This window comes from Desmodus rotundus, chromosome 6 (assembly GCF_022682495.2).
Source record: "Desmodus rotundus isolate HL8 chromosome 6, HLdesRot8A.1, whole genome shotgun sequence".
Classification (NCBI taxonomy): domain Eukaryota; kingdom Metazoa; phylum Chordata; class Mammalia; order Chiroptera; family Phyllostomidae; genus Desmodus; species Desmodus rotundus.
This window is the reverse complement of record NC_071392.1, coordinates 30696435-30712970: the sequence shown is the minus strand read 5'-3', so window position 1 is coordinate 30712970 and position 16536 is coordinate 30696435. Positions and strand designations below refer to the sequence as shown.

Genomic DNA, 16536 nt, shown 5'->3' with positions numbered 1-16536 from the left:
AAAAAGGCCAGAAAGTCATCTGTTCCTTCTTTCATGTAAAACCACAAAAACAAAGCCAGCCCCCTGCCAGGCACAGAGCTTCTTGTAATTAAGAATGTGCCTTAAACCTGAATGATGACAGCCTAAAGCTGTTTCTAAGTTAGTCAGTCAGCTGTGGGGGGAAAAATCTAAGACTTACTTTGTAATTTGCATACTATAAATAGTATTCAGACATGTGGTATAGAAAACAAATATTATGTTTTAAAATGTCCACAAATGATAACAACTAATCTTTATTTACTATTTAGTAGGTACATAACTACTTTTTTATGTGCATTAATTTATTTCATCTTTCCATCAACTCTAGAAGTTAGGAATTTTATTAAGTGCTTTATTGCCTTTGGTGTGCATGGGAACTCTGTATGATTACAGTAGTTTGTGCTGAATTTCAGGTATTTGTAACCCAAGGAGTACTTATTTATGTAAGCATGAAACATGTTACTATGTGTGCATGTGTCTGTGGGTGTGTAAAACAGAGTATATCCTGGGCAAGAGGAGATCAGGTAGAAAAGGCATGCGCTCTGTCTGCCCCATACCCACTCACACTGACTGAATTTACAGATCTCCAGAGAAAACTCCTGGGGGTGGGGAAACATGAGGCTTGGGGCCAGGAAGCTAACTTGCAAGGATTTCACTTGCATGGCCCCATGGGAAAGACTTGACCTTAGGAGAAGAAAATCTAAAGATCTGAATAGTTTTTTTTCAGATCTTCATATAGTTCATGAATAATAAATATGGTTTAAAAACCAAATAATACAAAAAGATATTCAATAAAAAGTCTCCCTACCATCCTTGTCCTCCATCTGACCGATTCTCACCCCACCCCTCTCATTGGCAACCATTGCCCTTCATTTCTTTCATAAATGTCCACAGTTTCTTTATATGCAAGCAAAAGCAGATATAGATTCTTATTTATCTTCATTTGTTTACAAAGGTAGCATATTTTACATACCATGCTGCACCTTGGGGTGTTTTTTTGTTGTTGTTTATTTTTATCTTGGGCTTCTTTCTCTATTGGTATATGAAAACTTCCTCATTCTTTTTCACAGTTACCTAGTGTTTTATGGTATAGATACATCATCATATATTTAACCAGTCTCGTTTATGGACATTTTGGTTGTTTCTAATTTTTGGCTATCAGAAACAATGCTATAATGAAAAAACTGCTTATAAGTCATTTCTTACCTGTGCATAAATAGCTGCATGATAAATTTCTCCGTAAGTAATTCTGAGTCTTTAGTGGTTTTTGTTATTTGATAGTGAACACTTTGCTACTCTCTCTCTATGGAAGTGCACGCTGTTGGGAGAAAGGGTGTATATGTATAAAGCTAAAAAGAGCTATAATACCTTAGCACCCAAACCTCTGTTACAGGAACCACCGCAGAGAGCTGAAGCCAGGAACAAGAGCCATATTTCTGTCCACTTTCAGAGGAAGGATGAGTGTGGGTCTTAAAAGTTGCTGAAGAGGTAACATTGGAGTGGAGAGAGGGGCCTGAGTGAGGCAGGGGCCTATGGTTCAAATGTGAAGTCAGGATTGTGTTGTGGGATGCTGAGGCTTCAGCAGAACTTTGCAAAGATTAGTGACCCAGGCAGGGCAGGTGGCCCTGGAGCAAAGGGTAGCACGAGGGCAAATCTTTCTCACTTTCTTATATTTTCTCACATGGCACTAACAAGCTAATGAAAGCTATAGTACTGAGCAGCCTGGTGATATTTGGGTAGCACGTGCTGGGAAAGGGCTTGAGGAATAGAAAGATATTAATGGAGGGTTTCTCTGGTTCAGGATAAGACGTTAACATCCCACTTTGCCCATCTCTTGATGTTAATAGATGTTAATCAACTCTGTTGAGAGTGGATGTGTATCTTTGCTGATTTTCTTTGCGTAGGTACGTATACTTACCAACATAAATAATTTTTTATTATGTAAAATAATTTATCCTACATGTGCATGTTATTTTGTTATTATCTGGTTTTATTTTAAGTATATGTTTTGGAGATATTTCCAAATATATAAACAGCTATTCAAACAGCTACTTTGGTCTTTTTAAATGCTGCATAGAAGCATTTAAATTTATCGGACCATTCCTGACTTTGGGCTATTACGAAATATGCTATGGTAAATACCTTTGTACTTGTCTCTGGGCATATATGTGGGTGCTTGTCAAGGACTAATACCTAGACATAGAAATCCTGGACTGAAAGGTATGCACATCTAAAATTTTGATGGATACTGCCATCAAGATTATCTTCTTTAAAAAGGCTTTATTAGCTTACTGTCTTGCCAACAGTAAAGAGGCTCTTTACATTCTTACTAATATTGAATCTTATCAGATGTTTTTTAAAGTATATTTTATTGATTATGCTATTACAGTTGTCACATTTTTTCCTTCCCTTTATCCTCCTCTGCCCTGCACCCCCTCACAAGCATTTCCCCCCCCACTTAGTTCATGTCCATGGTTGTACATATAAGTTCTTTGGCTTTTCCATTTCCTGTACTATTCTTAACCTCCTCCTATTTTGTACCTACCATTTATGCTTCTTATTCCCTGTACCTTTTCCCCTATTTTCCAACCTCCCACTGATAACCCTCCATGTGATCTCCATTTCTGTGATTCTGTTCCTGTTCTAGTTTGCTTTTGTTCTTGTTTTTTAGGTTCAGTTGTTGATATTTGTGAGTTTGTTCTCATTTTAGTGTCCATAGTTTTGATCTTCTTTTTCTTAGATAAGTCCCCTTAACATTTCATATAATAAGGGCTTGATGATAAACTCCTTTAACTTGGCCTTATCTGGGAAGCACTTTATCTGCTCTTCCATTCTAAATGATAGCTTTGCTGGATACAGTAATCTTGGGTGGAGGTCCTTGCCTTTCATGACTTGGAATACTTCTTGCCAGCCCCGTCTTGCCTGTAAGGTCTCTTTGGAGAAATCAGCTGACAGTCCAATGGGAACTCCTTTGTAGGTAACTGTCTCCTTTTCTCTTGCTGCTTTTTAGATTCTCTCCTTATCTTTAATCTTGGGTGATGTAATTATGATGTGCCTTGGTGTGTTCTTCCTTGGGTCCAACTTCTTTGGGCTTCTCTGAGCTTCCTGGACTTCCTGGAAGTCTATTTCCTTTGCCAGATTGGGGAAGTCTCCTTCATTATTTGTTCAAATGAGTTTTCAATTTCTTGCTCTTCCTCTTCTCCTTCTGGCACCCTATGATTCAGATGTTGGGACTTTTAAAGTTGTCCCAGAGGTTCCTAAGCCTGTCCTCATTTTTTTGAATTCTTGTTTCTTCATTCTGTTTTGGTTGAATGTTTATTTCTTCCTTCTGCTCCAAATCATTGATTTGAGTCCCTATTTCTTTCCCTTCACTGTTAGTTCTCTGTACATTTTCCTTTATTTCACTTTGCATAGCCTTCACTTCTTCCTCTATTTTGAGTCCTTACTCAGTCGTTTCTGTGAGCATCCTGATTACCAATGTTTTGAACTCTGTGTCTGGTAGGTTGGCTATCTCCTCATTGCTTAGTTCTTTTTCTGGAATTTTGATCTGTTCTTTTATCTGGGCCATATTTATTTGTCTCAGCACACCTGTTATGTTGCAAGGGGTAGAGCCTTAGATATTCGTTGGGGCAGGGCAACCTACTTCGCTTCATTGTGGCATCGTATGTGAGGGAGAGGTCCAAGAGGGAACAATGCCACTTGCTTGGTTCTTGCCCCACTTTCAGTCACTTTCCCTGCTACACACAAGGAAATTGGGCCCTTCTGGTTCTGATTCCCCCATGGGTGGGTTTGTGTATGTTCTAGGACTCCATGGGTCTCCAATGAACTCTCCTGTGAGGCTGGGAGTTTATCCTACTGCCACAACCCTCATAGATTTTTACAGCCAGAGGTTTTGAGGCTTTATTTCCCACAGTAGAACCCTGGGTTGTGTGGTCTGTCTCGGTCCCCAGTTATTCCTTCCAGTTTATCTGCACGCAAATGTGGGACCACCAGGTCTGCCAGCCGCTGCCTCACCCACCCAGTCTTTCTGCTGCCATCTTGCTGCACATCTTTTCCACCCCTGCTGCCCGTCTCCACCCCTTCTACCAGTCTGGATGAATGGTTCTTCTTTAACCCCTTGGTTTTTGGAGTTCCATACAGTTTGATTTTCTGGCAGTTCTGTTGTTTGCTCTTAAATTTGTTGTCCTTAAATTTGTGGGTGTGCAAGGAAGTGAAGTGTATCTACCTATGCCTCCATCTTAGCCGGAAGTCTTGCACTACCCTTATCAGATCTTATAAATAAATTTTGCCAATTATATTTAAAAATTATGTCACATTGTTGTTTTAACTTACACTTCCTAGATTACTAATGATGTTGAACTCTTTCATAGGTTTCATTTGTATTATTTCTATAAACTGCCTGTTTATTTCTTTGGCCTATTTTTCTATTAGGTATATATTTTAATTAATTTGAAGGAGTACTTTATGTTCTTTGGCTTATGTATGTAGCAAGTATTTTCTCTTTGTCATTTAACTTTGAATTTGGTTGCATCTATTAAAACTCTTAGTTGTGTCTTATTTTGTTCAGCTGCTATAACAAAATAATACAAACTGGGTAGCTTAAAAACAAGAGATTTATTTTTCACACTTCTGGAAGCTGGAAAGTCCAAGGTCAAGGTGCAAGCACGGTCAGGTCAGGGTCCTCTTCTTGGTTCATACCTGGCACCTTTATATACTGTCCCTACATGGAGGAAAGGGCAAAGGATCTCTCTAGAGCCTCTTCTGTAAGGGCATTAACCACATTCACGAGGGCTCTGACTTCATGACTTAATCACTTCCCAAAGGTCCAACCTCTTAATCTGGGGGGTTAGGATTTTCACATATGAATTTGGGGGAACACAAGCATTAAGACCACAGCATTCCAACTCTGGCTCCCCCAAATTTATGTCCTTCTTACATGCAGAATATACTCATCCCATTCCAACAATCCCAAAAGTCTTGTTGTAGTATCAACTCAAAAGTCTAAGTCCAAAATCTCATCTAAATCAGATATGGGTGACACATTCATCCTTTGGCAAATTGCCCTCCATTGTGTGAACCAGCATAATGAAACAAGTTATGTACTTTCAAAATATGGGGGAGACTCAGGTCTGGGATAGACATTCCTATTCCAAAGGGAGCAGTAGGAAAGAAGAAAGGGGTAATATTGTCCAAGCAAGTCCAAAACCTTAAGGCCCACTGGGCAGAGGTACTACCTGCTGAAAACCCTGGGGTGGGATTTGGGTCCCCAAGGCTTTGGTGACCCTTACCTCACAGCTTTTTCTTTTGGGTGCAGCCCACACAGCAAGCTCTCCCACGTTGGAGTCCCATGCTTGTCCCTCTCTGGGACTGGGGACTCAGTGTGGCCCTGCCCCCGTACCGCCTCTGGTCATAGCCTTCATAGGGACTCTGCAGTGGCCCCTCTCCCTCCTAAACCTGCTGCCGTGAGAGCCTCCATCCCTCCAAATGTAAGTGGTGAAATCCATGCTCTCAGGGCTCAGACACTGAGTTCTGTAGGGATTCCACCAAGGTTTACTGCCTGTGCCCTCAAAGGGACGGCCTCCTGTTCCTCTTCCTCAGCACCTGGAAGCTGAAGAGTGCAACTGGGGCATTTGGGGAGCAAAGCCTGCAGTGTGAGGCAGCAAAAAGCCCCTCTTTTGAAATCAGTCTGCTTCCCAGGTCCTTGAACTCTGAACCTGTGGTGGTAGGTCCAGTTAGAAATGCCTTAGGGGTCATTCAGCCATTGTCTTGAATTACAGGTCCTGGCTTCTTGTTTAAATGGCCAACCAATCTGTCCATTACCTTGAGAACAGTTTCTGTCTTCCACTGAGATGCTCAGTCCACATCAATCTCCTTAGCAAACTCAGCCACGCTCTATGCTCTCTCCCAAATAAGCTTTCTTGTTTCTTTCAGAATGGATAGGCTGGGAATTTTCCAAATTTTAAAATTCTGCATTCTTTTTGATGAACAATTCTACCTTTAAATCATTCCTCTCTTTCTGGATTTTACTATAAGCATTCAGGAAACCAAGCCTCTCCTTTACCACTTTGCTCAGAAATTTCTTCAAAGCCAAATACCCTCTTTTCATGGCTTACAAGTTCTACCTTCCACAAAACAGTATGACAGGAACACAGCTCAGCTGAGTTCTTTGCCACTTTATAACAAGGATTGCCTTTACTCCAGTTTCCAAAAACACGTTCCTCATTTCTGTCTGAGACCTCAACAGAATGACCTTTATCATTCATATTTATACCAGCATTCTGTTAACAGCCATTAGGTATTCTCTAAGACGCCCGAGGCTTTCCCTACAGCTCTAAACTAAGCATTCATGAGAACTGCTCTTTGCCATCCATTCACAGAAGTGTAAGCTTTTTCTCACGTGCACTTTAAAACTCTTGCAAGCCTCTATCCGTTGTCCAGTTCCAAAGCTGTGTCCACATTTTTAGGTGTTTGTTACAGCAGCAGCTCCACTCTTGGTACCAATTTTCTGTCTTAGTTTATTGGAGTTGCTCTAACAAACTACCATAGATGAGTAGCTTATAAACAATAGAAATGCACTGCTCACAGTTCTGGAGGCTGGAAGTCTGAGATCAGGGTGCCAGTGCAGTTAGGTGACGTCTCTTTTCTGGGTCGCAAACTTCTTGTTGTAGCCCATGTGAGGAGACACCATGTGAGTTGAAGGGGCTATGGAGCTCTGTGGAATCTCTTTTAATTAATTATTTTATTATTGATTTTTATGAATAACACCAGATTACATACAGTTGAAGTAAAAAATAAAGCACAAAAGTGTAGGTAGGGGGAAAAATCTGAAATGGAATAAAAAGAATGGAATATAAAAAATATTGGAATAAGAAACATAGGAGGCAGAGTGAAAATGCCTTAACTTCTGGAAGGAGACAGAAAGGGTATGGGGCAAAGCAATAGGTAAGAAAAAATGGCTGAAAATGTTCATAACCAGTGAAAGTTATTTGAGAAACCTCTCGGAATGACAGCAGGATAAATGCTTAGAAAACCGTACCTAGGCACATCTAAGTAAAACTGCCGAAAATAAAAAACAACTTAAAAATGTTGAGCAGTCAGGGACGGAGAAAGTACGTATTACCTTTAAAGGAAGAGAAATTATAATGTTAGCTGAATTCTCAACAGAAACAAATATGGAATGATGTCTTCCAAGTGTTGAACAGAAAATACTAATATAGGGTATAATCCCCGCAGTGGAATTGCTGGGTCAAAAGGCAGTTCCATTTTTAGTTCTCTGAGGAAATTCCATACTGTTTTCCACAGTAAATGGACACAACTGTACTTGAATAACAATAAAAAAAGAAAGAAAATACTAATCTAGAATTCTATGTCTAGTGAAAATATCCTTTAAAAATAAACATGAAATAAATCATTTTCAGACAAATAAAAATTGAGAGAACTTGCCACCAGCTGCCCTACACAAAAGAGGGAAAAAAAAAAGACAGATGCAGAAAAAACAAAGAAGAACAATGGGGAAGAATAAATTCAAGGGGAAATCGAAATTAATATTGGCTGCATAAAACGGCAATGATAAATGTGATCTCTTTTATAAAAGCACTAATCCCATTCCTGGCTCCACCCACCTGACCTAATCACACCACAAAGACCACACTTAACTAATATTATCATTTTTGGGTGTTAGGATTTCAACATATGCATTTTAGGGAAACACAAACATACCGAACATAGAAAGTTGCAAATTACAGAAAAATCTATTCAAACTGGTTTACATACAAATGGTAACATACTGGTTTATAGATCTAAAAAGCCCAGTGATAACCAGTGGCAAGCACAACTGGAATCAAGATTTAAATTGTATCATCTAAGACTTTGTTTCTACCTCTGTTCATTCATTCAACAGATAATTAAGTGCCTACTATGTACCAAGCAATGTTGTAGGAACTAAAAATGCATAAGTAATTGAACCAAACAGACAAAAATTCCTGTCTGTATGGAGTTTGCATTTTGCCTTTAATTGGGATAGCTTCACTCTCAGCTTTGACTCTGCAGTTCTCAGCTCACATTCCAATGCCAAGAACAGTGGAAGAGAGAGAATCCACTTCAACAAGTCAGCAGTTGAATTTGACTTTGATTATTTCTGACTTGAATTTTCTGCCCACTTCTGAAACAATCACTGTCAGGTAGTGTGTTGCTTTTATTACCTGGGCATGGATTATCCGACCTTCCTGGAACCAGAGGTGGAATCAACACTGAGAGTGGGAACCACACTGAGAGTGGGGGAGGGGTGGACGTCCAAATAGGAATCAGCTGTTGCTTAAAGAGGGTAACTAGATTCTGGGCAGCCTAATCCACCCAGTGGTGACTGATAGGTGTGTTTTACTAGAGTTTAATTTTTTTCTGTAGTTACATGTGTCTATCCTTTCCTTTATTGCTTCTGCAGTTTGTGCCTCATTTAATGTTAAATTTACAAATATATTTCCCATATTCTCTCTGAGATATTATATATATAGTTAAATATTTAGTTCTTAATTCGTATTTAATTTTTGAGACTGTAAGAATCAAATCTTTAAAAAAGTATGTGCTCATCTGATATTCTAATTTTTATATTGAAAAAGGATGGATTTGTGTCATCAAAAAGTGTTCTAAAAGATTGACATTACAATCATTTATGCACTAGGATGTTTATCATGTCGCTGCTTAGAGAGAAGTGTAAGGAGGCGACTCAGGGCGCAGGCACTTGGAGGCAGGGGGACCGGGAAGTAAACCCTGTCACCTGTTAGCTGTTCGCTTGAGCAAGTCTCTGAGCCTCGGTCCCTTTTCCTATCAAATGGTGAAAACATCACCTCCCACTGGATTGTTGTGATAAATAATTAGGCAGCCTTTGTAAAAGATATGATAGTTCTTGGCATATAATAAACATGAATAAATAGTAGCTAGAATATTTAACAGTGAAAAAGAGGAACACTGTTCAATAATAGGAAATTGTTGAAATAAATTATGATAAATCCATATAATGGAATATTATGTAGACACTAAAAATCACATTTTAAATTTTTACTTATTAAAAATAATACTTTAGAAGAATGTTTAATAATATGAAAAAATGTTCACTATAATTTTTTGAAAAGCAGGATTGAAGAGTATATAAAGTTTGACTCCAATGTTTAACATATGTAAAATTTATTATTATACCATTAGAAAAAAGACTAGAAAGAAAGCTTCCAAAATATCTGGGTTCGGAGTTTATAAGTTTTTACATTTATCTTTGTACTTTTTTGCTTAAAACCTTTTCTATAACAAGAATTACTTTTATAAATAGGAAAACATTATAAAATGCGATGCAATCTGTGCTACAATATAGTGCCTACACATATAGGTATGTGTAAAGGGGGGAGAAAGACATGAAAGTCACCAGAGCAGGTGGAAGAAGCCAGTTTTGGAGTTGGGGGAGAGAGGCCAATAAAAAACATCTATCTACACCGTGGACTTTGGCACCAACAGAGAGAGGCAAATGGAGATTTAAAAAAATCACTTTATTACTAATAAAAGTTAGAGGACATGCCTTTTGGTCTGTTAGCTAAGCAGGTTTGCCTGCAGAAGTCTAAGGCCTCTCAGTGACAGGCTCTGAACTACTTCATGGCAGGCAGGGACAGGCAGGGAGGGATGCGTGTTCTCATGCAAGGAGGAGCTGAGAAAACACTATTTTACCATGTGCATTTATCATAATTTATTTAAACCATCTCCTGTTATTGAGGAAGCAAACTCCGCTCCTTCTCCCAAACTCATAAAAACCAGAAAATGCACTCCTCCCCTGTGCAGTCCAAAGAAAGTACCCTAGTGGCCTTTGCTTCACATAAAAACTTGAAGCCAGAAAAAGATGGAGGTACCCTTCCAACACTAGGGAGTGTTCAACCAGGTCAAATACCACAGACAGATTAAGGAGGAAGAGGGTCAAAATCATTTTTTGCAGAACAGTGAGAAAGAAATCAAACTTGAAAAACTCACTAAAAATAGCACAGTAGATAGTCTGTATAGATCGCCTTTTTAAGAAATGAGCCAGTTAAAAACCGAGAGGACTGTGCAGAAGAAACAAGGTTTTCTTTTTGTTTTATTTCTATGTATCCTTTAAAAAGTTTCAGAATCAGAGAAACTTAAGCCTGTTTATAACCCGAAGGGAGAGAACAGCGAGGGAGACTTTGAGGAGAGGAGAGAGAATAACTGACGGTACGGAGACTGGAGCAGATGGGGACAGGGCGCAGTATTTTTCCCACCATTCATTCCGTGCGAGAGAGAAGCCTGGAGCTGACTAGGGACAACCGAATCATATTTGGGCAAGTGTGAAGTCCCCAACAAGTGTGTAATGGAACCCATTAATACCCTTATTTAATTTAATTTTTCTAGGAGCGCAGAAGCAAAAGAAAGAAAGATTTTGGTACATTTGACTTCATGAATCAGCAAGGCAGAAATGGCTTTTAAGGACTGAGCAAAATAAAACAGAACAAGACAAAACAAAACAAAACAAAAAACCCAAACCAATAAAATTTAATAGATCAAGCATTTTTTTTCCTTTTCTGAAATGAAACTTGCTCTAGAGAATAAAAGTCAAAAATAATTTTCAGAAGCATAAGGTTTAGGGTATGGTAAGCTGGAAAAATATCCATTTTATTGCGCCACCCTTGAAATCATGCTTTATGTTATTATCAAGTCCGGTTCTATTGAAAACAAGTGCATCTAATAAAGTAAGCTAATATATAAAATATATTAGAAAACTTTAAGTGATGTAAATGTTGTAAATGATCTACTGAACCGGGAATGTATGCCTGTAGCAGTTCCTGATTTGGATTACATATGCAGATTTGGACATGTTCAATGAAACAAAGCAGGCAAACATACGTAAGCTTTGGTTTTATCTTGTTACTATGATCGTTAAATCCTTTGCTCTCATGGAACTTCAAAACTGGCAAAAGAACAAAGTTAGAACTTAACAGTGCTGCTATTTTTAATCAGTCATGTGTTCCAAATACATTAATTGCATACCAACTCTTTAAAATAAGTGTGCTTGGCTAAGAGACAGGACATTGTGTTTTAGAAAGAAAGCATTTCCCCAAATGCCTACTTTCCATTCATGTAACTCATGTGAAGATTTTATTGCAGATTGATCATGAACATGATACTGACTACAGTACAAAGGAAAAACAATACTTAGTATTTGACCTTCTCCCCGTTTGATCCTTTTGGCACTGAGAGGCTCTTTCATTGGAAGACTGTTTTATGTGTGTGGAGGGGCTCATCCCTCTCTCCTAAATCAAGTTAACAAAGGAAGTAACAGAGATTCAGGGTCCTGTGACCAGGTTTGAATAACAGTATGAAGGGGAGAATATAGGAACGATGAAGAGCAGATGCAGGTTGCCATGTTTAAATCAGGACTTAGAAAACAGAGCCAGGCTTGCCAAGTCAAAGTCAGGAGCATGTAGTATTTAGTGAAGTAAGAGAAGGTAGGGGAGACGTTGCAACAAAGGAGAGGCAGATTGCTGGTAGAGAGGGCTCTACGTAGTATAATAATTCTTCTATCTCTCACCTGACCTCACCTATCAGAGAAGCCCCTGTTTCGTCAACCCATGTGTTTCTCTGATTATGCATAACAGTATGTTCATCCACCTATGGAAGACAACCTATGGGTGAAAACAAGGCATCTCCCATATGTAAACAGGATGTTTCTGAACCACCGTATAAGGGTATATTTCTTGAATGACTGTATCGGTAGTGATGATGAATTTCAAAGGGCCAAAATACCACTTGGCGTAGTTTTGTGATTACCTGCATGAAAGAGCTGCCTAGAATTAGCTATTTGTCTGTACTCAAGGTCATTGAACAGACCAAATGTCAGCAACCAGCTAAAGGTCAAAGTCTTTACTTCCGCCCCATTCGCACCGTTCTCTAACTCACTGAACTAACCTGCCATAGACAGACTGCGATCGAACTTGTGCATACGGAATCAAGAGAAAGGGAATTTTTTGGCTCTTCATTTTTAAAATTCATATTTGAAATATTATGTTGGGGCTTCTCTTTTTAGTCACGGGAAAAATAAAAAAGGAGGGGGTGGAGGGATATGGATAAAGGAGAACATCCTTTATTTTCAGTGCTTGTTTCTTAATAATGTGTAATGAGTGATAAGATTTCCTTGGGAAGAATAAAATTTTCTACCTTATAATAGGGTATCTGTTCTTTGAATATAAAGCAGTTGCATTTACCACTGCTTTCGTGGTACCACTTTTCTCTTTCATGTTACCCCTTTTATTTCCTAAATCGGGGGTTGGCACTCTTTCTCTGTAGAGGTCCAGAGAATAAATATTTTAGTTTTTGTGGGTCATACCATCTCTGTGGCCACTATTCAACTTTGCAGAGTGAATGTAGCCATACACAATATGTAAATGAATGGGCATGGCTATGTGCCAATAAAACTTTATTTACAAGAATAGGTGAAAGACTAGATTTGGTTTTGTTTGTTGACCCCTGATCTAAATCCATGGACAATTCTTAAAGTTTATTATATTTAGAAAATGGAAAACATCAATCAGCTTTGAATGATAATAATAATAGCCCCTTTCATTGGACACTTACTATGTGCCAGGTGCTGTTTTCAAATCTTTACTAATTCACCTAATCTCCAGACTCATTTTCTTTCTATAGGTTGATTAAGCAGTCTAAAATCTCATATACTCAGCAAGTGGTGAAGCAGGAATTTGCACCTTACCAGTTTAACTTCAGAGTCTGAACTTCAGAGTCACGATGAAAAGTAAATACCACCCAGGAGAGAGTTTACCCATTTGCACTTGGGGAATACTGCCAGGTGGGTCTCCCTCATATACCTGAGTTGTCCACCTGGCTGCTCTTCTCTTACCCAGGACTGGTTGGCCCTCGTTCACCAGGCTGCAGCTTCCACATGTGGATAGCCACAGGAAAGAGGATGTGGGTCAGGCCACATCCCTTTGGACTGCCCTGGCTCTTTATTCCTCACAGCACACCACATGCACTTGCAGAGCTTGCGTTCAAGTTGTCAGGAAGTTTTGGTGCGCGTAATGGGATTTCTGACTTAAGGAGCTATATGTGGAACTATACACTATATGGGTGTGTCCCCATAGCCCAAAGGAAAAGCCCCCCAAAAGACAAACCTTTTACCTAGGAGCCCTCAGTAGAAACACTGCTATTTCTAATCTTCCTAAATTTGAGGCTCCTTTCCTCTTCAAGGAGCTTCTTTCAGAGTCTGAATCTTTATTTACCTCTTTTGAGAAATCGCACATCTGACCCACAGCGTGTGGGCTGGAGCTTGGTTCTATCTCTCTCTCTCACACTCCAGGGGATTCTTCAGTAGTTTCTGTCTTCTGAGTACTGACTGGGCTCAGCCAATGGACAGCCCTGGAGAGTGAGGTCAGGATGTGTATTCCCTGGCTCACATCATTCATGTCAGCTGAGATGGTCAGTTTTATGTATCAACTTGACTGAACTATAGTTCCCAGTTACTCACTCAAATACTAATCCTGGTATTGTAAAATAATTTGGAGATGTGATTCAAGTCCATAATTAATTGACTGTAAGTAAGAGAGAGTAACCTAGGTAATCTCGGTGGTCCTTACTCGATCAGTTCAAATACTCTAAGAGCAGAACCGAGGCTTCCCAGAACAAATTCTCTCTGTGGACAGGAGCTTGATCTTGTGCCTGGGAGTTCTTCCTGCCCTTCCTGATGGCTTGCCATACAGATGTTGGCCTGGCCTTGCCAGTCCTCACAATCATATAAGCCAGTGCCTTGCACTAAATCTCTTAATGTTCATCTCCTCCTAGTCCTGTTTCTCTTGTTGAACCCTGACTGTGCCTCTTCACTAAAGGCCAATGCTTTCTCAAGCAGCTGACTCAATATGACTCTCTTCTTCCTGTTTGGTAACTGCTTCTGGCCTAAAGGTAGTGACATCCTAAGTTACTGTGTCATTACTAGTGTTTTTTTCTGTATTTTGTACTTGTACATAATTCCTTTGTAAGTCACCTGTCCCTGAATTTTTCTATTTTGAGTGTGCTGTTTCCTCTCGGGACCCAAGTGATACATCCACTATAAGAACATTGCAAATAAAAACTATCATCAAATACATTAATTCATGTGTTCACCATTCGACTGAGTGCCTATTATGAGCTGGCCAAGTGCTGGGCTCAAGGGATATGGTGGTTAATAAAAACCACACAGTCCATGTCTTCATGAGCTTACAGTCCAGTGGGGAAGGTAAACAAATAAACAAAATTATTGTTTTTGTAGGAGATTCTACAACAGGGAAAGGTCAGCATGCCATGAGAACACAGAGTGGGGGCTCCTAACCCAATACTGGGTTGAAGCATCTGGGAAAACCTCCTGGAAGAAGAGACATCCAAGCTGAGACCTAAAGTAGGAGAAAAAAATGTGCCAGGCAAAGGGAGGTGTGGGACAGATGATGCATGTGTGGGGTGAGGAGTGTTTCAGAAAAGGGGATCCTAAGAGAGTGTGGCTTCTTTAAAACCCCGAGAGTCACGTATAGGGAGGAGTCAGCATAGGCTGTGGATGCAGGCAGATGATGTGGACCTTGCCATCGTGGTGATGCGTGTCGATTGGGGGAGCCATGAAAGGGTTTCAGGCCAGGGGGTGTTGTCATCAGATTTGTGTCTTAGAAAGATCGCTCTGCAGAGTGTGGGACACACTGAAGGGGTGAGGTTGGGTTCTAATTATGCAGACAGGAGATGATGGTGACTTGCGAAAGACTGGGGCAAGTCCAGAAAAAGAGAAGAAAGGTTTCTAGAGGCATCTGACTGATCTCAAGGGATAATGGGATTTTGACTGTGGGGGTTGGGAAAGGTGAAGGAAAAAGAAGAGGTAAAGTATCCTGTAGTTTTTAGCTCAGCTGGATGGAAGATGGTGCAGCGTCTGAGATAGCAAACATAGGTTTTGGGAGAAAAAAATGAGCATAGTTATGAACATGTTGAATTTGAGGGACCTGTGGGTTATGTCGGGGAGGATGAGTAGCAGGATATACAGGTCTGAAGGCCAGAAAAGAGCTTTGGGCAAAAAAATAAAATAAAAATCTGAGATTCATTAGCAAATAGACGATAATTGGTATGATGGGATTGGATGAGAAATTTGAGGGCAAGAATACAAAGTGAGAAAGAGGAGGGTCTGAGACCAGACCAAGGAATGCCACACTCAAAGGGATGGTGAAGAAAGGGTCCTATGAAGAAGCCAGAAGAGCAGGAGAGGTAAGAGAGAAACCGGGCCAGGGGTTCCTCCTGAAGACTGAAAGAGAGTGTTTCAAACAATTCTTATATAAAAATGGAGCAATGAAGGTCTGGAAATTTAACTGGGGAATGAAGAAGACACGGGCCCCTCCTCCTAACCCGAATGGAGTAGGGGAAATGAACAACTTCTACTTAAGAGTTGTAGCCTCCTCAAGAGAGAACCATGTCTTAACTCAAGGCAAGGTGGTACACATTCAGAAGAGTCTGAGAAGAGAGAGGCTGTTCTTCTGTCACTTCCCAGAGGATTTAGCTGTAAGGTGGAAGAAAATGCCCAGAGAAGCACGAAGATGTGCTGACAGGGCAGTGGCACGTCTGGAGTGGCCCCGTCCCTGCCTCCTTCCGCCACAGTGCTCCTTACACACCAGCAAGAGAAAAGCGCCATCTCTCTGTGTGATAACAATACCCAGACACATACACCGACCGGGGAGGGCAACAGCGAGTTTACAGTTGTGAGTATGCAAAACACAGGGTTTATTCTTGTATTATTATTTATATGAAGGCTGGCAATTTGAGCACTTATAAGATTGTCCCTAAGTGCACTGTGCCACTGGAACATTCTTTTGAGTTGATAACGCCACTGTAGTAATCATAACCTGCGTGTCTTTTTCCATATGAACAACTGTAAACCTACATCACCCAGGTACACAGGACCCCCATAACTGTGACCAAATGGGTCAGTGAAAAAGAAAGAAGCAGTGTTTTGCAAAATAAAACATATCTGAAATATTCGGGGTTAATTTGATAGCCTTCATGTGCTGCTGTATATATCAGTGATTCCCAAGAGACAGACCAAGAAGTTTTCTCTCCTGCAAGGCAAAACGACAAAAATGCAAATAATGTAGTAAATATTTTATACATCTAAATATATTCAATGTCAATACTTGCCCTTTACTTTAAAGTTATATTATTCCTTCACTTTTTTGATTGTTACATGTTTCTCTTTTATGAAACAATGGTAATGATACATGATGATTTATATTAATGACCTTTCTTGGCAAGATAAAATAGTAGCAACCTATTGATTTTACTGGTCTTTGAAATCTCCACACTTGTGAATATTTTTTTCAGTATGATATAATTTGTTTATACAAATTAGGAATTAGGAAGGCAGAACTTAAATATGACTTGATATAATAATCTTTCTGTCACTTGCCAAGTAAAATGCACTAGCATCCCCGCTGGGATACAGTTTGGGGAGGTTAGTGCATG

At 39.8% G+C, this 16536-nt stretch overlaps 1 long non-coding RNA gene across 1 annotated transcript in view; it reads left to right on the top strand.

Annotated features, from left to right (window-relative positions):
- The window catches only part of LOC139440974 (uncharacterized), a 57792-nt gene that overhangs the window by 27066 nt on the left and 14190 nt on the right, over positions 1–16536 (top strand). The window lies entirely within an intron of this gene.